This window comes from Lycorma delicatula, chromosome 9 (genome assembly GCF_047948215.1).
Source record: "Lycorma delicatula isolate Av1 chromosome 9, ASM4794821v1, whole genome shotgun sequence".
Taxonomy (NCBI): Eukaryota; Metazoa; Arthropoda; class Insecta; order Hemiptera; family Fulgoridae; genus Lycorma; species Lycorma delicatula.
Window position 1 is genome coordinate 17,350,381 of NC_134463.1, and position 22,691 is coordinate 17,373,071.

Sequence of the window (22,691 nt, forward strand, 5' to 3'; positions counted from 1 at the left end):
TTCGGAATTATTTTTTTTTCTAGGTTTCGTTCTATTTTGTGGTTCCTAAATTTCTTTTTATTTTTCTTTCTCTTTTTCCAACTTTTTTATTTCTCCTTTACTGTTTAGATCTAAAAATTCTTATGCGTAATCACAGCATAATAATGGATTATTTTTGCGTTTATGGTAAGGAATGTTTCATTGTTGATCTCCATTTTTTTCTAAGCCAATTTATTTGATTATTTCTCCTAAATATTTTAACAGCTTTGTCTTTTTGGATTTTTTAAAAAGTTGGCGTGTAATGAATATGGTGCAATTTTATATTTGTTATTTGTTTAGTCTTTCTACGGAAATTTGTTATTATGTTTTTCTTCTATTCCATGTTTTGCATTAGAAGTCTTATTAAATCTCCTACAAAAGCTAAACAATTGATTTTGATTTCTTTTGCTTGCGTTCATACAATTAAGGGACGGATTTCTAATTCTTCTAATTGAAGGTTCCAAAGTGTGATTATTATTTTTTAAAACTATGTTGAAAAGAATTGCAGTGTTAATTCATTTCCTTGTTTGATCAGTAACAGTTTGGGTATTTATTTTTTTTGTATTATTATTATTATTATTTTATATTTTAATGAATAGCACCTATTTTTTTAAGTATAAATTTTAAAGATTTATTAACATATATAATACCTGTTCAAAATAGAATTTTAATTCTTTTTTTTTTTTAATATTTGGTTACGTAATTACGCACAATTTTTATTTACCATTGGGAAATCTTTTCTTTCTTCACTCCTGACGTAATATTATGTTACGAATTTACACCTTAAAGATTTACTACCACTCGCGTCTGCCTCCGTGGCGCGAGTGGTAACCCCTCGACCTTTCATCCGGAGGTCCCGGGTTCGAATCCCGGTCAGGCATGGCGTTTTCACACATGCTACAAATCATTCATCTCATCCTCTGCAGCAGTACCTAACGGTGGTCCCGGAGGTTAAACAAAAAAAAAAAAAGATTTAATACGTAAAATTAAAAGTTATAAATAATTCTGTGTGTATACATTATAAATTATACATCTGAGTAAATTAATGGCATACAAAAAATCAAAACAGCTGATAATTCGTATTATCCTTTAAAATAATCTGACCGCTTCTTTCTTTTTTGAAAAAAAATTGTTAATTGATGATTTTAACAAATAGTATATTAACGGAATACGATTTACTTGTTTTAATACTCGTTATTCAACATTAATTTGAATTACATTATGTATTTTTTTATTTATTTATTGTATATGAGTAGGTTGAATAGGAAAGTTAGTACGATTGTTTTAAAAAAATGAATGTAGCCAAAAACATAGAATTTTAGTCCTCAGGGATCCTCAAGGTGAAAAATCCTACGTACAAATATTGCTCCCTTCAAAAAGATATCAAATTTCAATTATTCATCCCGCGTACACACAAACGTGAAACTAAAACAGTATTTCTTTGATGTTTTTCTGATAAGTCTACCGAAAAATTTTTACATTGATATTATGTAATATTCGTTATCTGGGACCTATAAAATAATGTCATTCGTATTGTGGAAATATAAAGTTATAAAATGCGTAGTTTATACACTTTTTTTTTTGTGTATTATATGTAAATTAATAGCGTGATGGCTGATTTGTCCTTCATAAATATTTCTTAGATTTCTTTATATAAAGCCTGAGTAACTCTTATAAGGTATAATATTTTTGTAGAGTTTTGGAATAGTAGCCGGTTCTTTCCCATCAAAGTAGTTGATTGACAATATAAAAAAAAAATAAAACAGCCTTATAAAAATGTTACAGCGCGTTATTTGTCGGTAAATAAAAACGTTCCAAATGTTTGTACTTAATTATACGACAAAATTACTATATTTTGTCTGTAAATAAATTGTATAAAAATCAGGATATTTTCTTTAAACCTGGTACAGGTTTATTTAGTCGAATATATCTGTTATTCGTAAAATGATAGTATATACGAATAAATAATATTTAATAAGAAATCATCGGGAGACAGAATCAAAAAAATAATAATGTAATAATTTTTTCATACGATAGTAATTTTGGTTCTGTATGTACGGATTAATATTTTTTGTGAGAAACATGGTGTAGTAAATATTAATTTACTTCAAACATTTGTTTATAGTAGGTGGTAAGGAACTCGCTTAAAAATGTTTTAAGTTTTATAAAAATTTATTTTACTTGCTAAAATATTAAGCCTTTTATTTTGAAAAAAAAAAGACATTTCATTTTTTAAATCGGTTAACAAATAGTCAAGTTATGGGGGAAAACAGTTGTAATATTGTGTAAAAATTATTAGGCTTATTTATTGTGAGAAAATTATTACTTAATCTGATACTAATTTACAATACTAGAATTAACAATAAATAAAAGCAATTAATATTTAACCGAACTGATCGTAAAGTAGAGAACATAAGAACAGACGCAAAATTACAACAAACATTTTCAGCCATAACTCGACTATTTGTGAACCGATTTAAAAAAATAAAATGTCATTTTCTTCAAAATAAAAGGCTTAATATTTTAGCAAATAACATTTTTGATATAACTAGTATTTATGAAGATATAACAGATTGAAAAATAAACATGGCCGCCATTTTGTAATTTGCGAACTTATTTAAGTCCTGAATTTTTAAGAATTTTCAAACTTTATTACCAAAACGCTTCCCAAATATTAATGTGATTCGTCTATTCAGACTTGAGATATAAATTTTTATATAAAAATAACAAAATCGTGGGGAGTGGGGGACGAAGGAGAAATGGTAATTTTTTTTGTTTAGTTTTTACAAGTAGAATCCGAAAAAGTATAGCCAGCCCACCATTTTAGAAACACTCTGTATAAAATTAACTTTTATAAAAAATTAAACTTTTTCCAGTAATTTCCTACATCAGGACCGGTACCAGGTTCATAATAGAACAACTTTACACATCTTTGGAATTGTACAGCTTCCAAAACCTATTAACTACATTTTTATTGGATGGATCAGTCCAACTATTTAACATTTATTTTTAATAAAAGAGAGAAGACATTAACTATGTGATTTCATGTATTTAAAGAAAGTAATGAGTAAAAGAAGGAAAATCATTTGATTCTAACATTATAATTTATGGGAAAACTATATTAAAAAAACATGTTTTAAAAAAATGAATTTTCAAAAGTTATTTTATAAAGTTAGAAATTTTGTAAGTGCTTTCTTGATTAGAAATAAGTCTAAAAAAATTAACTGAGGATGAGAAATGAAATCCACCTTGTTACTATAGAATGAATGAAAAAGAGAATCAGAAACGAAGAAATGTGTAAATAGAATAAATATCTGGAAAGAGATAACAAGCATGGTTTTGGTGTATAAACAGAGAACAGAAATAAAGATGGGCTTATAGGTTTCTCAATTGGACACCATTAAAGATAAAGAAAAGAGATAATTTTAAAAAGAAATAGTTATAATGAAAGCGATGCGACAAAAATTATACGAAAAACATGGTTGTTGGGAATAGAAAAATGGAGCAACCTTAAAAATTCGTTAGTATTTACGTTTGTATATGTATATATATATATATATTTAGATCAACAAAATATTTTTATACAATTTAAATTTATGAAAAACGTTTCATTGAATACTGACATTAATTCAATAGAATCTTCTTCTTTTTCTCTTTTAATAGTACACTTTTTCATCCCTTTTTTTTAACTCTATGTACTTTATTTCAAAGTCGTAATATTCATACACTGTATGTGTATGATTAATTATTAAAATATTTCCACGTCCTTTTTTTTAATTCATCTTTCTTTGAGAGAAAAAGTTTTATGTTGTAAAGCAACTAACCGTTTGTCAGATTTATTTATTTTTATTTTTTTTAGATTCAAAAGTATATGAAGTTTTGAATAATAAAATATATGTTTTTTTTTATAAAAATTTCCATTTTCAACTTTTTCTATAATACTTAATTTTTTTAAGAATAATTTTGATTCAAGAACTCAGATTTAGGCTCACGAATCATTAAAATAATATCTGTTAGTCTATCAGCAAATTTTAGCTGTTATTTCCAGTGTATAAAATTTATATTCCTATATATGTATTTATATTCAGATATTTATTATTTTTATATAGATACATTTTCTTTTAATTATCTTTATTTATTGGATCATATCTGTTTCTTGAGATTAACTGTTTGTTTTTTACAGCACATCATTTACATGTATTAGATATAACAATATTATAATTATAATTAAAACCCATATTATTCATATTATCAGAACACCTTTGCTCATCTTTGTAATTAAACGGCTTCCAAAGTCTATTAACCACATCCTTACTGGATGGATAAGTCTAACTATTTAGCATTTATTTCTAATAAAAAAGGGAACAATAACCGTGTGATTCTATGTATTTAAAGAAAATCATATAAGTAAAGGAAAGAAAATCATTTGATTCTTGCATTATAATTTAAGGGGAGACTATATTAAAAAAAATACATCTTGGCTTATACAGTTCTCTTTTGACAGTTGGGATACATAAAACTGTACAAAAAAAAAGAAAATACAATTATTATTAAGTTACCTCCGCGAAACCTTGGGTGTAATAAATAACCTATTTTTTCCAAGGAAATAAGAAACTTTGTTTATAATATAAAATCAGATCAATTGTCAGAAGATATTTAGAAGTTCAGGGCTCGTTTTGCTTGCCCTTTCCATCTAACGTAGACTCCCTATGTCATTTGTTCACAAAATGGGCGATAACGTCTCCTTGTGGGCGCTGAAGGCCTTCAGGGAGGGCGGTGGAAGACCCACAGAAAATTGGGGGCGTTCAGGCGGTCTAGGAAGGCGATGGCTAATTAAAGGCAAATATTATGTTTTTCTAATATTTCAAACTAAAATTAAATACCTACTACACTATTAAAAAACAAATTAAAGGGAACCTATATTTTATCATAAAAATGATTGTATTCAAACAAGTTTAACTTAGCAACCAAAAGGCTTAGAGAGACGAATAAAAATGAAACATAAAGCTCGAGTACTCCACTTTTTGACAGTTTACTTCAGATTTCAAAAATTATCAAATTAAAAAAAAAAACCGGTGAGAAATTGCTCTCATTTAAAATGTAAGTTTCAACTCAGAAATAGCATATGCCGCATTTAAAAACAATAATTAGAATTGCTGTTTTTAAGAGCGCATTTTTAAAACAGCAATTGCATATATTATTTTTAACAGATTGTAAGTTTAAAAATTTTGGGAGGATAGAAAATGTCTGATTAACAATGTGGCCGGTGAGAGAAAATGTTTGAGAATCAATGCCTTATGTTCTTTAAACTCACGCTTTTGAGTATAATAATGATAAATAAAAATTAAAGCCTGTTCAGTTTATAAAAATTATCAGTGAATTGTAGTTTCTTCAGAACAGTTTGGTCAGTACAAGACCCGAAAAAAAAGTTGGATCTAAAATAAAAATAGTTTAATAAAAATAAAAATAGTGTTTCAAAATAGTTGGATCTCCATTTTAAAAATATTAGTTATAGCGTTATTCGACATAGACCAGTAGAAAGTGACTGTACTTCGTTTTCATTCTTTTTTTTAATTTTTATGTTTTATGGTTTTTAGTTAAGTAACCGAAGGCAAGTACAACTAGTCACGTTGCATAAACAGTGACAGTGATAATAATGGTTGGTTGACCATACGGTGTAAGCGCCGTGCCTTACACCGTAAGGCACGGCGCTTACACCGTCGCACAAAATAGAAAATCAAAAAACCCCGAAAATGGTTTTTAGATATTTATCTGGAGTATTTGCAAGCCCCAATCTAGTGAATATCTCGTTTAGTATAGTCGGAAATGGGAAAATTTTGCAAGCATTTTTAAAAATCTTTTACCTTTCTTTCTTCTCCCCTTTCAAGGTTGAATTTCAAAAAAATTATAAATTTGTTTTTAGATATTCACATGATGATTATATACACCAAAAATCACGTTGTTATCTAGAAATTAAACAGGTAGTAAATTTCATTGTTATTTTATTTTAACCCTTTAAACTCGAGATTTCAAAATTCCTTTCCTAGTGTGTACTTACACAGTAAGAAAATGTATACATATTCTCATCAGTAGTAGTTTTGCTAGGCGTTGTTGAATCAGTCAGAACATGTTCTTTATATATATATATATATATATATATATATATATATATATATAGATAGATAGATAGATAGATAATGAAAGGATAATATGTTTTGGTTGTGTTTTTTGTTTGTACAAGTATAAGTCAAGAACAGCTGGATTGATTTTTATGCAACAAAAGATGCGGCATATATGATGATTTAAAGAAAACAAAATGCCGAATCGTAGACGCCGTTCTATTTAAAAAGATCCAGTTACCCAAAAAGTCTCAAAATACAACAGTATAAAAATACAAGAAAAGGTTAGTTATGGTGTAGCAAAAATAACTTAATACAAAAATGTGGAAATATTGAAAAAAAATATTAAAATAAAATTTAATATTAACAGGAATTTAAAAAAAATTAATTTATAAAAAATTACTCGATAAAAATTTACAGAAATAGCATAAAATAAATAGAAAAGAAAGATTACATATTTTAAAGGAGGTTAATTATTTAGAATACATTAAATAAAGATATAACGATTTACCTCTAGAATTTGCATAACTATTCTAAAAATAATAAATATCCCATGCCAATTTTATTTGGAAATATGAATAATAAATCTGTTTCACTTTTTAACTTTCCCAGCTCTAGCTCTATTGCAGCTATATCCTACCCTTTCTTTTTTTTCTTTTTCCTGTGTATTCTCCGGTAATTACCTTTCAGATAATACTTCAGAGGATGATATGTATGAGGCTAAATGAAGTGCAGTCTTTTACAGTCTCACAGTTCGACCATTCCTGAGATGTGTGGTTAATTTTAACCCAGCCATCAAAGAACAGCGGTATCCACGATCTAGTATTCAAATCCGTATAAAAATAATTAACTTTACTAGGACTTGAACGCTGGAAATCTAGATTTCCAAATCAGCTGAATTGTGAAGACGCGTTCACCACTAGACCAATCCGGTGGGTTGGTATTACCTACCTGCTAAACTTAATTTGTATGCGTGTCTATCTGTCTGTGTGTTCATCCTCCTTTGCTTAGCACTTGAATGTACCGATCACTAGCGGAAAATCCCGATTCGTTAGTACATGTCTCGTGGTGTTCAGATGTATACTTGTTATTATATATCGATATATGTGCGAAATATATATTAATAATTTTTTATTTATTTGATTGTTTTTCTTCATAAAATCGATTATTTATGTTAACACTCATGTTTCATTTCCTCCTTTTTTATTTGTAAAAATAAATATATTTCACTTTTTTTGTTATTCTTATTAAATGAATTTGTCTAATGCTCTATTGTTAGTCAGTCTTGTAATAATTATAAAATAAATTAATAAATTTTACTACCGTAATTCATTAATTCAAAATCGTAGCAGGCCTTAAAACACAACTATTTTCGATACAAAAAAAATCGATGCTGAAAATACTATCGATTTTCCAATTAGAATCGTATATATGATTTTTTTTTTGGTCTTGTAGTTACTATTAAACATACATTTAGGCAAAACACGTGGGTCAAATCAAGTGGTAAACAATAAAGGTTAAAATTATAAGAAACAATAATGGTCAAAATTAGAAGAATTTTAAATCCTATACTTCCACCTTAGCGATTTATTGATCTTGAAGCCAACTTCTCTTTTGTTACTGTGTCATGGAAGGATAGTTCCTATTCACGATAATTTATTTCGTAAATTGAATATAATATATAAAAAATAAATTAATTTAATTTATATTTAAGCTTCCAGCTCTCATATTGAGTGAATTTGCATATGGATATTAGAGATCTTGATGAAAATGTTCAGTGTGCAATCTTTAAAGATGCCTAAACCGTTGTAAACTAGATTTAATTGGAAAGATTTGCTGATATTTTTTCGCTTTTCCTTGATCAATTTACATCATTAGAAAAAAAAAAAAAAAAACAGTTTTACACAAAAGGAAATCAATTTTGGACACCTAATAATCCTACTCCGAGACGCCGCCCGCCAGGACAACCCGGCAGGAGGACCTAGCTGCGGAGGCGTGCCATAGGCACGCCCTACAGATAATAATAGTTATAAAATGTAAAGGAAATATATCGGTCAGAAATTTCATTATCTGGTTTTTTGTTACAAATGTCGACATTTCAAAATCCAAACGACACTCGCTAGCGAAGCGTTTTCGAATTTATGTTTTGTGAATCTTCTTCTTTATTTTCACCGGGCATGAAAGTTTGTTACATTCTTTGTGCATCATTTTGTATATGTAAGAACATGATTTTCTTTCAAGTATTTTTTTTAAATTTTCCGATTGTTGATCCCAATACTGACTCATTAATTTTTACATTGCGATTTCATCTTTATTTAATGATAAAACTTTTTTTTTCTTTAAATTTTATAACTTTGGTACGGTACGAATATATTAGCAGTTAATTTAGGAATGGAAAACAGGTGTCTGAAAATAGACACAAATTAAAGATAAATTTCCATTACGACTGTTAGGAATCTCGATCGTTTGGTGAGAAGAATATAGACTTTTATTAATGTAATGGCTGTGCAAACAAATGAAATACTTGGATGATAAACATTGAATGTTTATGTAAAGTGACTGTACTCTTTCCTAACAACATTTCTACTATGATATGAATATTTATTTGGTGCTTTTGAAAATTTGATTTTTATTTAAGTATCAGACTTTTAGTATACTGTATACGTAACCCTTTTGTGTATACCAATTTAAAAAAAAAAAGTTTTTTAATATTATGTGGCATTTTTTGATTTTTTTTTATCCATTTTCATCTGTTTTTACTTACTTGTACGAAGTAAAGGAAGTATTGTGATCGAAAAATTTCGGTTTTCAGATTTCAACGGAAATATCCATTTTGACCATCCCTGAATCTATTTTGACTAGTTTTGGCGTGACGTTGGTATGCACTTGTGTGTGTGTGTGTATATATATATATATATATATATATATATATATGTACGTATGTATTTCGCATAACTCAAAAACGATTAGCCGGAGTATATTGAAATTTTGGATTTAGGACTACTGTAACATCTAGTTGTGCACCTCCCCTTTTGAGACTGAACCAAAAGTATCCAAAAAAGTCCAAAATCCAATTTTTTGGGATTTTGGACTTTTTATTAACTGCAGTAATAAGCCCTCATTGAGAGCTTTTCAGCAATATCTATAAGTGGTACTTATTTTCATTGGTTTCAGAGTTATAGCCAAATAAAATTTTAATTAATGAAATATTTGGATCTTATAAGGGGAAGGCACATCGGTTTGGGACTTTTATCTCCTTTTTTTAACTTTTTTTTTTTAATTTAAATATACTGATTTATTAATAATTATTAATTTCTGATTGTAAAAAAAAAAATATAATAAATAATAACGATAAAAAATATAACAAGTTATTTATGAAATAAAATTGTATGTACTTTTCATTAAAAAAAAAAAATGTGTACGTAATTTAATAGGCATACAGGTAAGTCATGTGGTGTCCACATCAAATTTGTGAAGGATCTGTTTATTCGTGTTTGTTTTCATTTTCTTGAAAGTTACATCATAATAATTTTAAAAAACACAGTATTAGATAGATATGACTTACGTTTATTTAAAGAGTAATAAAGGGACTTTTACTCTATCCTAATATTTCAGGTAAGATTGTTGAATTAATAATTGTATAAATATTTGATGTTAAAAAAATTTTAACATCATTTTAAATTTTGATTTTAGCAATTGCGTAATTGTCCACTTTATTACAGAATTAGAGGATTGTCTCTGACTTTCAAATGAAATAAGTTGAAATGAAGTGGCGCAAAAAATGTGTATGTGTATTTTAACAAGCATACAGAAAAGTCATCTGGTGCCAACATCAGATTTTTAAATTGCGATTTCAACTTTCTGAAACGATAAACTTTTTTTTTTAATTGTATAACTTTGGTACGTTACGGATATATTTGCAGAGTATTTATGAATGGAAAAGAGGTGTTTGTAAATAGGAAAGAAGAATTTCCATTGCTACTGTTCGGAATCTCGATCGCTGTCCAAACAAATGAAATACTTGGATGATAAACATTGCATGTTTATATAAAGTGACTGTACTTTTTTCTAACAGCATTTCTACTTTGATTTGAATATTTCTTTGGTTGCTTTTAAAACTTATTTTGTACGTGTATGCGTGATCCTGAAGTATAAACCAATTTAGAAAAAAACTCATTTTCTATGTTGTGGGGCAGTTTGGATTTTTTCATACATTTTCGTCTGTTTATTGTTTTTTTTTTTTTTTTTTTTTGGTTAGAGAAACTTTTCACAAAAATCATTGTATTTTTGTCAAATTTTTTAATTAAAAATACAATTTATTTATTTTTTCATTTCTTAGAATCCAGTAAATTTCGGCAATAATTTGGAATATTTTCTAAGTTTTTTTTAATCTTTAATATTCTACATATAAACTTATATAATTAAGTTTTTAACTTTTCGAGAATGCAGTTAATTATTTTTAAAAAAACAATCCCCTTTCGGCGCGCTGGAAGGCGAAGCGAAGGTAGATTTCAACCGGTGCTTACAGGATAAAAAAGATTTCCACCTTAAAGTTAAGAAAAACTTCAAATTTACCCAATACGATAACGGTTGCATGTGAAAAAAAGTTTCACATGTTTAGTATAGACAAGCCCACCTACCTTCTTACAATCCTACCTTCACAATTCCAGCAACATTTTGGTCATCCCTTGCCGTAAGAATTGGTCATATCAAAAATTTTTTTCAGACAAACGTTCTAGGTAATGTTTAGAGGACTAACGACCACTTTAAACCGATTCGATTCTATGCTTATTAAGGAAGGTATGGTTCTTTTTGTCTTCGAAATCCCGTTTTTTCATCCCCCTGGGCCAATGGTTGATGATGTAAAAACAATTTATTTAAATAAGTTTTATGCCCTTATCCAAAGAGTTCGATATTTACGAATTCGATACTACTTAATAAGAAATTATAGCGCTATTTTTTTTTTCGAAAAAGCCCTCCATTTCTATCCCCATGGTCCGATTTTGGCCTTTAACGAACTCGACTGAGATTTTGGTACAAGTTATTTTTAAGGAACAATTTGAAAGTGATTGGCGCAAAATTACGACAGTATTCGTGTCCACAATAAAGTAATATATATATAAATATACAAATTTTTTAGCTGACAGTGGTTTTGGGGTGTGGGGGATGTGAAATGCGAATATATGTCGAAATTTTCCGGAAGTCGAATCATGGTTCCCATTACAATAGGTAGCTTTATTATGAAATCTCTCTAAAAATGTATCATTACATATTTTTCCCTGTTAAATTTTAATGTAAATTTTTTTATCGAAAAGCATTTTCTTTTTTTTAAATTTCATTTTATTTTTCCTTTAAATAGTGATTACTACTGAAAATTAAAAATTAAGAAAAATTTTTGTTTTTTACAAAGTATATTACCTAACTAAATTAATAAATATAGATTTCCGAAGGTAATTAATTTTTATATGGATTCTACAGGTAAAATGTAATAAAATTATCAAATTTATTTTCTGTGAAAAAATAGTTCAGATTTAATAGACTGCAAGAATGTTAAATTGTAATTTCTTAAGATAAATAAACAGTGCTATAATCTCTGTATTTTATCTTTTTAAACCTTAAGGCTACTTTTATATTTATATATCACTCGTTCTTAATCAGTCGGTAAAAATCATTGCGTAGAATATTTTTAGTTACTCAACGGAAGTAGTTGACGTAAGGGCTGGAAAAATTGAATATGTTTTCAGATAGGCTTTTTATATAATAATAGAATGCTAATTTCTTTTTTTATATAAGTAGACTCTATCCACTTACCCGGGAGAAAATTATTTATTTTTAACAGTTTAAAACATTTAAAAATGAACAATTCAATTAACAATCAAAAATCAACAATTCAATTAACAATGAAAAATGAACATGTTTCTAAAAATGTAAATAATTTTATTAAATCAAATTAATAATACAAAATAAAAGTTAAATAATTGGATTTGTTCTTGCCATTTAAATTTTAAAAGTAAAGTACATTTATGTTTACAGTAAATACCTCATTTTTTACGTGTTTAGTTTAAACAACGATAGCGTTCTATAATGACTTTAACTTTTTTATTGAAAATTTTGTTCAGATATTTTCCTAACCACATACTCTGCATGTAAAGTGCTTTTGTTTTGTTTTAATGCGTTTTTATTTATTTATTTATTTTTTTTAGTCTTTCCTTTGTAATTCTCCATTTTCCAAGATTAAAACTATCGTTTTTGTTAATCTTGGATCTAGATTCGAGTTAAAAAGAAATTCTGTTCCTGGATTTTTGTATGAAAAATTTCATACACATACATTTACCGATTTTATATAAAGTTTAATAAATATATAAGATTATAATATTTATTTTAAGGTATTAATAAATTGAAAATAAAAAAAAATTAAACCCTAATAATTTAAAATGATTTTATAATTATAGTTATTTAATAAGTATTAAAAAAAGATCGTTTAACATGTAGACAGCCATGTCTGTACGGCTACCACACGCTGCCAGTCCGTGACGGAATGGTAGCAATTCTTATCTTTCATTCAGAGGTTCTTAGTTCGAGTCCCCGTCAGGCATGGCATTTTTTCACTTGCTATAAAAACATTTCTTTATCATTATCATCAATCGACTGCTGTTACAGGGTTCTAGCCAGAGTAAAGGCAGTATAGAGAGGAGTTAATTGCTGTTGAGCTTTCTTTCACTCTCACTCTCTCTCTTTCTCTCCTTCAGATCAATTAGAGACATTCAAGACACCTATTATGCATTGATCTAATGCATAATGCATAATCTACGTTTTTTCTCAAAAAAAAAAGTAGATCTATCATGATATGGTATCATGTCGTGACATGCTATCTATCACGTCATGCCTCTATTACATGAGAGAGAGAGAGAGAGAGAGAGAGAGAGAGAGAGAGAGAGAGAGAGAGAGCAATTAGAATTTACTTTTTTATATAATCCTTTTCATTTTTTTTTCAGTCCTTCATTGTGTGTGTATATATATATATATATATATATATATATATATATATAATCTATTTGATTATTATAATTTTAATTTGTTATCATAGATAATAATTATTTTTTTTAAAAAATGGACCCGTAATTAAGACCATGTAATGTGGTGCACGTACGTAGAATTATAAGATTCCCACTGTTCCTACCGATGCTGTATATTTTATCTATATGTCATTCGTTCTTAGTCTTAAAGGTTTAAGACGAGAGATCTCGATTTTTTATTAACGTTGCTACGTATCTTGTACAAAAACTCACGTTACTTGCCCTAAGGAAGACATATTACATCTTCTAACGTGACCCATACATATAGAATATCAGGATTCCCACTGACCCTATCTACCCGCCTCACGGCGAAAAAAATTTCTTTCGGTAATTCAGACCGATGTTTGGTGTTTAAGAAGTTTTTTCAACGTCATGGTACCATGGCGAAAAGCAGCTGCGTCGATTGCAATAAGACTTATTTCAATCGAAAAAAGTTATTTTAATAGGAAAAAAGTTATGTGCCAACAAACAAACAAAATATACGGTTCGAATACAAAACCTGTTTTTTTTTTTTAAGTGGGTTAAAAATTAAAAAATAATAATAAACTTTCATTTTTTTGAAAATGAAGTTTGCCTTTGCAAAATATATAAACTATTCTAATTATTCGTACATTTTTAAATGTTGATAAAGGTTCTTCATTTAAATTTTGGAGTAATTATATTCAATCGTACTAAAAGTTCACGCTGAAAAATCAAATCTGAAGAATTCAGTGAACCTTAGAAAACATAGGATGTATATATATATATATATATATATATATAAATACTAGCTTCCCGTCGCAGCTTCGTCCGCGTTTTATGGTTACTTGCGTTTCTCGTAACGGTCAATCTTTTTATTTTATATTTATTAATAAAGTAATCGTGGTAGGTGCAGCCAGTCATACATACAGTAACGGTGGCAGTGGCTGTGCTACAGCACCGTATACCTTTGTACCCTTTAAAAAAATCAGAATTAAAAAAATACCAAAAATGGTTTTTTAATATTTATTTCAAGAGTATTTTCAAGCCCAAGTCTACTGAATATCTCATTTATTATAGTCTAGATTTGAACAGGTTTTTTAAAAAATTCAAAAATCAATTTTAACACGAAACTCGGAATGAAACTAAAAAATCTAGAAATTGATTTTTGATGTTCATAATCAATCAATACAAGCCCTGTTCAAACAGTGGTGGACACTTACAGTTCACAATTCATTAAAGTTTGTGGTTCAACCGGCAAACCTCCACTACTGCATTATATATTTATATTTTAGACATTTTTCGAGATGAAATGTATCCAAAAACCTTTTCAGTTATGCCTAGAAACATGGGTAAAAATTTAGTAGCGATAGATCGGGCAGTTTTTTTTTTTGAGGAAAAACCCCTCTTTCTCTTTATATAATAGTATAGATATAGATAGATTTCTCTATTTATTGTAAAATTAATTATTATGTAATAATATTCATTCAATTGTTTCGAATCTTTCACTTCAAACACTTTTCACAATTCATTAATTCAATTCATGAAAGTTTTTGCTTCAACCGGCAAACCTTCAGTACTGCATATATATATTTTTTCGAGATGAACTATATCCAAAAACCTTTTCAGTTATGCCAAGAAACATAGCTAAAAATTTAATAACGATAGATCGGGTAGTTTTTCGTTTATTCTTAAAAAAAAAATAAACCCTCTTCCACTTTATATAATAGTATAGGTAAGTAATAAATTAATGAAAATAATAAAATAATAGTATAGATAAGCCATAAATCAATGAATTATATATACATATATTTATTTTATGTTTTTTCAATTAATTCATCTTTGTTTCTCTCTGTTTCTTTAATACGAGAAAATAACCGGATCCATCATTTCGCGTAAAAGTTTTACCACTTCGCGTGCGCGCTCAGAAAAAAGACCAAAAATAATTAAAAGTAATCCTTATTAATTTTTATTGCGGTTTTTTTAAGTTTTCGTATATTTTATTGTTTAATAATTACTTTTGTTTACAATACGGACGAATATACTATAAATGCTGTAAATATAAAAGAAGGCCGTTCACAAGAAAAATATAAAGGCGAGAAAGCAAACTTTACATAAAAATAAAAAAAAGGAATACGGAGAAACGAAGTAAGTTGTTGCTGGGCGTGATTTAAAGTTTTGAGATATGCGAGAATACTTTTTTTCTCTTATTAATTTTATTTTATTTATACTTGAAAATTATTTGAAAATGTAGGATATTTATTAGAATGCTATAAAATTCTAATACTAACCAATGACATTGAAAAAAATGTTCAAACCGCATAATAGATAATGTAATAATTTTTCGTTTGAAGTAAATCTTCTACTATATAGAAAAAAAATCGGGACCATTGTAGAAGTTCTTCAACATACTTTTTAATAAACAGTCATCCAAATCGTTTCTTTCGATGAGAATCCAATAAGAATCTCTTTCTCAGTTTTATATGTTGATTAATTTCCAAACGTATGTTGCATTAAGGGTGGGGGAGTATACATTAAAGGCTGTTTTTATTTTAAATATAAGACTTTGGTTACAATTTTTAAAAATTATTGTGATCGCGAATAATTTCGGTTTCCAGATTTCAACGTCAGTATCCATTTTAATCATCCCTGAATACATTTTTACTAGTTTCGGCGTGACGTCTGAACGTACGTAGTATGTATGCATCTAGAATAACTCAGAAACGATTAACCTTAGGATGTTGAAATTTTGTATTTAGGACTGTTGTAACATCTAGTTGTGCACCTTCTCTTTGATTTCAATGGACTGAAACAAAGTGTCCAGAAAAGTCCAAAATCCAAAAATCTTGATTTTGGACTTTTTCTTAACTGCAGTAATAAGCCCTCATTGAGAGATTTCCAACGATATATCATAAATTTTACTTATTTTCATTGGTTCCAGAGTTATAGTCAAATAAATGTTTAATTAATGAAATATTTGAATCTTAGGGGAAGGCACATCGGTTCGAATCAGACTTCATCTCCTTTTTTTAACTTTTTTTTTTAATTTAAATATATTGATTTATTAATAATTATTAAACTCCCATTGTAAAAAAAATTTACGATGAATAATAATTCAATAATAAATATAAATATAAATATACTATATATATTATATAATGTAAAAAAAAAAAAATGTGTAAATATAATTAATTTAATTGGCGTACAAGGAAGTCATGTGTTGTCCACATCAAATTTTTTTAAGTACCTTTGGCGATCCCTCTGATACGGCCGTCTCAACGATTTTTCCAGAAATATTCCAGGTTTTGTTATATCTTCGTCACATGAAATTATTTAAATTTCCATTAGCGTTTTGGGTTAGCCTTCTAGTGCATCTTGAAAGCAGTTATCTTTCTGTTAGTCTTCCATATACCGGTATAGGGGCAATTTTCTGCAAAACAAACAAGCTGATCGGTGTTTTCTTAGTTTCTTTTATGTTTCTCAGGAATTTTACCACGTGCTTGCGTGGTAAATTTTAAAAGTACCAAGATTCCTCCCCAATCGGGCATTTATGATGTGTAGGTTTATCATAAAATTTTCTATTTCCTTAGAGATAACTTAGAAAAAAAATCAACTTATTCAGGAAATTTCAGAGAAAAAAGTACAGCAAAAAAAGTATTTGATGAAAATATTTTTTCCAGTATTTTTAACGTTTATTCTCTCCTTAAAAAGAAAAAATAATAGTTTTTGCATGTTTTACGATAAACCTGATAAATTAATTAATTTTCGAACACAACTGATTGTATTGATTATATAATGTGTTATGTAGATAATTTCATGACGGCCTACTGAACCTTCCAGGATTATCGGGTAAAAGCCTTCTAAGTACGTTATATTATTTGTTATATTTTGTCCATGTTTAAATTATAATAATTATTTGAAGAATTTTTTTTTATTCAGATTTCCTTAAATTTCAGTACGTATTTTTTTTAGCGAAAAAAGTACAAAAAACAACTTTTTTTATTTCATTTAAATGAAAATGTAATTCAGAAACTTTTCTAAATCAGCTTGTTACTCTATTAACTGTTATATCAGGTAGAATTTACTTTTAAATTTAAAATAGAGATTAAAATAATATACCCATTTGCGCGTAACAGATACACAATCACATTTATAGTCATTAATGTTTTATGATGTACTCTTTTTTTAATGATTTACTCTTTTTTTTATTTAAATAAATGTAGTATATTTTATTAAATTTTAAAAATTTATTGATGATATTATGAGTTTTAATTTATATAATATAGCAGCATATAGAAAGCCGTTTGAAAGAGTAATTATAAATTTTCTTTAATATTTTTGAATAGTTATAGTTAAGTGGAAAAGTTACTAACTCTGCTACGAAAGTTAAAGTGTTTATTATTATACTAAACTCGTTGAACTATAATAATCGTACTGTATGGCAATAAAATTTTTAGATGATTTTGTTAGTTATAACATAATACTTATAGCATTTTGAAACATAAAATTTTATTATTATAAAAAGATATAAAAAAATTAAGGTCAAAATACGCTAATATTATGTTGACTAACGTTGTAGAGAACGGTTCAATGTTTGAATTAAATTTCTAATAATGTAAATAATTAATATCGCATTATAGATAATTATTGTTAATTGTATGAAGCCAAAAATGATGAATTTTAAAAGAATATTCTTAAAATTTTTGTTTTACTACACTATTTGTAGTTAAATATCTAAGTAATTTATATTTTATTAATTTTTTTCTTAATGATTTTTTTATTATTCTGTTTCTACCGGCCGGGTTTTAATGAGCGTTATTGTTTTAATAGATTTTCATATTTATATTCCCACAATAATTATTACATTGTTTTTAGTAATATATTTATTTTTTTATAAAATTAATTGTAGCTGAAAATGTAATGCCTTGTGCAGTATTAAATTAACGAAATATACTAGGCGCCTTTTATCTTTATATTCAGTAACAAGCTTTATTATTATAAGAAAAAAAATTATTCATATTTATTAATCCCGTCAATTCGCAGAGATATGTATTTTTATCGTCCAGTCTGGGTATGGTAGTTTTCAACAGCGCCTTCACAGATGGTGGATAAGGGAATAAAATACTAGTAGCGGAAAAAATTAGTACTGCTGCTTTGTTGTTATATGTCAAAAGGCTTTGTTTGTATATTTTATGGCATCAGAGATTAGCGGAAGAAAGCCCGTATAAAAAATTACCTGGTCCTCCAGATTTGACGTTGAAGATGGATCACCTTCTCAGTCCTTGTGAAAATATTTTTGTTGTTGATAACTTAAAAATAGTTAAATTATTTTTTTTTAAAACCCGTTATGATAAGAAAGAAGCAAAATAAGAGAATGTTATTATTAATTTTAAGTTATCATTATAATGACAGCGCAGGTAAAATAGTATTTAAAAGGAAACATTAATCTAAAATAACTCCTGCATAAATTGCTGTGAGAAGGAATAGGAATATCACGTAATATTATAAATAATATTGATTATATTGGGGACTACAACTTATAAAATAATTTGCCGGCAAATCATTTTCGTTACAACATCTGGGTCTGTCATGAATCACATTTTACTTTCCCGTTTAGGTAGCTATAGTTCTAAAAGGGAAATAATTGTAATCGGTCCAATTTGGACATATGCGGTTTTCACCGGATCTTGACGTTTTGACACCTAAGGACCCAAAAAATCAAGACACCGGATAGAAATTTTCCGGATGTTAATGTTCATATGCACGTGTGTGTTCGGTGTTTGCCTCTAAATCACCTTACATCTGCAGAACTACTGGACCCATTTACACCAAACTTGGTCAGATTATTTGTATGTATGGGGTAAGATGCCATTAAATTTTCAACTTAAAGGTTGACGCTGTAGAACTAGATAACTCTCAGTATCTCGAGATTTCTCCTGATTAACGTTATATTTTTCTTACACGTATTTGTTAACGATTAAAAAATAACATTATTTGCACAAAAAAAATACTCACCCCCATCCCAAATAATGCTGTAAAGTACTGTTATGCTGTAACATCACATGTGAGCGATAGAATTAAATAAATTAATAATATTTAAATTGTAAAAAAGTAAAGTAACTTTGTCTGGCTGGGTCTTGAACTTGATCGCCCTTTTGGTACCTGGTACGTTAAGTCTCGCGGCTATACCAGTCTTTCGACCGTACAAATGAGATTTGTTTTACGTAAGTTGTGAAATTATATTATTTTAGTTAGTGCCGACCGTCACCACTAGTATCGCTATACCCGCGTGTGTTAAATACGGTGCGCGCGCGCGCTTTAGTTTATTGGATTAAATAAACGAATAAATATTATATTTAAATAAAATAATAAATATTTTTAATTAAGTTGTGTGTCTAAGCCGTGTATCAGAAACAACCCAAAATTGTAGGACTTTCCCGGAACGCGTCTTTAGCTGCGTGAGGGTAAAGTCCTACACTGTGTACTGTGAACTGTGTTAGACTTTTTATTTAAAAATATTAATTTATCTTTGACGTAAGGATTGTATTGGTCAGTTTATCAAAATAAATGTGCCAAGTAATTATGTATTACAACAAATTATCGATTAAAAATGTAAGTTAAAAAAAGATTTTTTTTACATACTACTGTAGGGAGAATAAAAGACAATTTTATTCTAAAAATGATACAATAAAGCATTAATATTTTTATATCTATTATTTTACTATATTTAAAAACATTTTTTTTTTTGTATGATAGTTATTTCTTAGCATGTTTTTGAATTTGCGTGAATTTAAAAATATAGTTCTTGTTTAAAAAAATTAATTATATAATTTTATTTATTTTTTATAAGAAAATAAATTAAAAAATAAAAATAGCAAAAAAATATTATTTTTTAAATTGTATATTCGGGAGAGTTAAATTTAACTTCTAAAAAAAAATTCAGGAAATTTATAAATATATTCTGAATTTTTTATATTTTTTTAATTATATTTATTTTAAATTATATTTTACAAATATAATTGATATTTTTTTCAGGTAATTTTATTAGCTAACATTTTATTCGTATATAATTTCCCAATCCAAAATAAAATTTTGGTGTAGTATTTAATACAATACGAGAATTTTCCCTAGTAATTACGAAAATAGTTGTGCTAAGAATTGAACGGCTCGGGAATTTAAATATTTCCTTCAGCTGGAATATCTAAATGTCCTTATATATTTTTATTAGTTTCCAGTGAAAAATTAAACTGGAAGTAGCTGATAAATACAAATAAGATACTTCCGTGTAGCGGATAGTCGTGTTGAGTAGGTTTTTACAATTATCGGTTCACCTCACGGTCATGCTCCTGACATATATCACAATTTCTCTAATTGTTCATTGTAACATTTTCTTTATTTTTTATCTTAAAAGAATTTTTTATAGTTTTATATTTCTGATTTGTTTTACTATAACCACAAGTTTTTAATCAAAAAATCGAATATAATTTTGCTGAATAAGTTATATATTATATAAAATTTAAAGCAGAAATTAAGGGCGGTTCCTTTAATGTAAAATATAACGGAAATTAAATTAATTTCAGTGTAGGCTTTTTTAGCGGTTATTTTGTTTGTAGTAAATTACAGCGTTTATAAATATTATTAATAAAATTATACATAAAATTTAATTTAAGAAAAGAAATTTCTGATGTTTTCATTTAGTAGGCAAATACCGTTGTAAGCCCGCGCTTTTAAATGAAATTATTATAATTAAGCATAAAGTAAAAGTATTTTATCTCGTAACAGATTTTATGAAGAAAATATTTTTGAAGATTTATTCCATATTTTTTTCAGAAATTATCTTTAGAAAATAATAATATATAAATTTCCTTATTGTTTAAATGTAATAAATTTTATACACGTACTTCAATAAAAATTTGCTAAAGATTGCCGACAAGTTTCTGAAGTGTTAATATTTATATGAATTTATTTTTAATTAAATTTATTAATATAATAAATATATTATATTAAATTTATTTATAATTTTATTATTTAAATAATTTTTTTTTTCAATTATAACCATTTGTATATAGTCTTAGTATTAAACAAAGATTAATCTTAAGTGTAGAGACAAGTAATGTAATAATCTTTCATATTTCATTATACTTGTAATATTGTATATTTCTTTGAGATTTTTTTTTTTTTTTGCATATGGATTGCCTTTATCTAATCAGTAAGGGTGTTTTCTTAGATTATTCTTTTAAAAATAATATCCTTTTATTTATTTTATGTAAAGTAGTTTTTTTTTTTATAAATTAATAATTATTTTAAAAAGATGGTAGCATTATAAAGAAGTTAGTTAACTTTTTTTTAAATTTATTTATTTTATTTTAGTAACTTTACCGACTGTTGTACTAAAGAACAATATGAATATTATTTTTGTAGACAAAAAAATTATATTCTAAATAAATTTATATTTTTCGTCTAGTGTTTGGATCTTCTGAATTAAAAAAAAAAGTTAAGATTTAGGTTACATGATTCTGTTTGTACGTATGTATACCAACATATACATACATATGTTAGTAAATATATATTTGGTTTTATATCTCTGGAGCGCTTAATTTATTAGGAGTACAGTAAAAGGATTTAGTAAATTTTAAAATAAACGAATAAAGTTGAGTATATTAAAGGTCTTATGTTTCGAAAAGAAGTTTAAATTGAAATTTCACTCGTGCATTTTTTTTTTTATTAAAAATTTATTATAAATAAATACTATTTATTTATGCATTTATTTTTTATAAAAGAATGCACTTCTAGAATTTTTAAATATTTTAAAGTTATTTTTTCTTAAGTAATGTGAAAAAGTTTTAAAAACGTATTTTAGAATTAAAATGAATTATTCTTAAAACTTAAAATTTTAATAATTTTATCTTTGAACTGAATTTTTTTTTTACATTTACGTATTTTTATGAATGAATCGTTATCATGGTGAAACTAATTTTCATAATTTTATTACATCGGTAAAGATTTTTAAAAAAAATATTTTTTGTTGGGATCTAAATAACCCAGAATATTCTAATTTTAAGATTTTTATTTTTAATATCTTTTATGAAACTTTATGACATAATTAATTAGTACAGGATCAAATTTGTTTTTCGACGGTGTAGAAAATCATTATAGAATGAATTTTAATTTTTAATCTATTAAAAAAATAAATGTAATAGAATTTTCTTAAAAAAATGTCTATGTAATATATGTATATTTTTACATACATAAATAAATATTTAATCTATTTTATGTGTATAAATTTAAATTTTATGGTTAGTAGGAAGGCCTAAATTTTACTAAACTCTTTTATAAAAGTTTTACAAAATTTTACTCTGCAAAAATTTTGCGAAGTTTTTCTTTTACTTATATAAAACTGTTAAACACAAGACCCAAATAAAATTAATACACTTTATTTTGAAAATACATAAGTTGTTTTTTTTTGAAAAAATAAAAACAGTTTAGAAATTTACATATAATAATATATTTATTTAATTTT

General features: G+C 26.7%; 1 protein-coding gene across 2 annotated transcripts in view; it reads right to left on the bottom strand.

The window, feature by feature from the left end:
* Positions 1–22,691, bottom strand: part of CCHa1 (neuropeptide CCHamide 1) — a 174,936-nt gene that overhangs the window by 151,828 nt on the left and 417 nt on the right. The window lies entirely within an intron of this gene.